The sequence below is a fragment of the Rhagoletis pomonella genome, unplaced genomic scaffold, assembly GCF_013731165.1.
Source record: "Rhagoletis pomonella isolate Grant_MI unplaced genomic scaffold, Rhpom_1.0 Rhpom_scaffold_00002, whole genome shotgun sequence".
Lineage (NCBI taxonomy): Eukaryota > Metazoa > Arthropoda > Insecta > Diptera > Tephritidae > Rhagoletis > Rhagoletis pomonella.
In genome coordinates this window covers 111,017,762-111,018,699 of record NW_023458556.1, presented here as the reverse complement: position 1 = coordinate 111,018,699, position 938 = coordinate 111,017,762, and the positions used below count along the sequence as shown (strand labels likewise).

Here is a 938-nt window from a genome sequence, read left to right as displayed (position 1 = left end):
ACATATATTCATAAATTATACTGATGCTTTGTCTTGATGTATTTCATCGTTATAAACTCGAAATATTTGGATATCTTGGTGATTGCGTTAATTATTATCCACTTTTGTCATATCCTTTACAGCATACTCGCGACTATCTCATGATCCGTACCTAAAATATAAATGTATGATATTAATATTAAAGAATTGAGTCTTATTCGAAAAAAATAATAATAAAATTACTCACATTATTATATTCAATACATTGGCTTCTGGTTAAGTTTCTGCATCAGCCAGTAATAGTCATCACCATTTTGTCCTGCGAATACTCTGCGCTCCATTCCCTATGGCTAAGCAGCTGATTATCTGCAACAAATTAATTGTTCAAATACAATTTGGAAGATACAAAATATATTTACCTTCTTTTCGACATAATAAATTGCTGAAGCAAAAATAAACAAAGCCAATGCTACTTTCAAATATGTATCTGTCACAATTTTCCAGCTGTCACAAGTTTCGAGCAGGGCTGCCGTTTTGATCAGATTCTACCAAAATTGATAGTATCATTTTTCTTTTTGCTTTGGTTGGTTTTTTGGGGCGTATTCATTAAGTTGGGACTTAAAGTTAGTTAAAGCTTGTTGAGATAATTTTTATTGGGTTATCGTGAATAAAGCTACAGCTAACTTTAAGTGCCGGTAATTCTCTAGGGTGGATTAGCAACCCCTAAAAAAGGTGCGGAAAAGTCGGGAGGGGTACCAAACGACGCGTTTCGGCCCCCCTAATAACAATCCGGAGGGGGGAGCTAATATTATTAACCAATTAAAAGTTATGAACAAAAAAACTTTTGTTAAATTTCGTTGTTTTCTATGGGCAATTACACCGACAAAGATTCACTAAATCACCTGTTCTCACTTTTTAAACACTATTAAAATATATAATTTAACTTATTTATTAAAGAA

At 32.7% G+C, this 938-nt stretch overlaps 1 long non-coding RNA gene across 1 annotated transcript; it reads right to left on the bottom strand.

The window, feature by feature from the left end:
• Window positions 1-499, bottom strand: LOC118734331. Its single transcript, XR_004992383.1, has 3 exons — window positions 399-499; window positions 227-345; window positions 1-151 (listed from the first exon to the last, which is right to left on the bottom strand). It is a non-coding gene; the product is annotated as an uncharacterized LOC118734331 (long non-coding RNA).
• Between the last annotated feature and the right edge of the window lie 439 nt (window positions 500-938).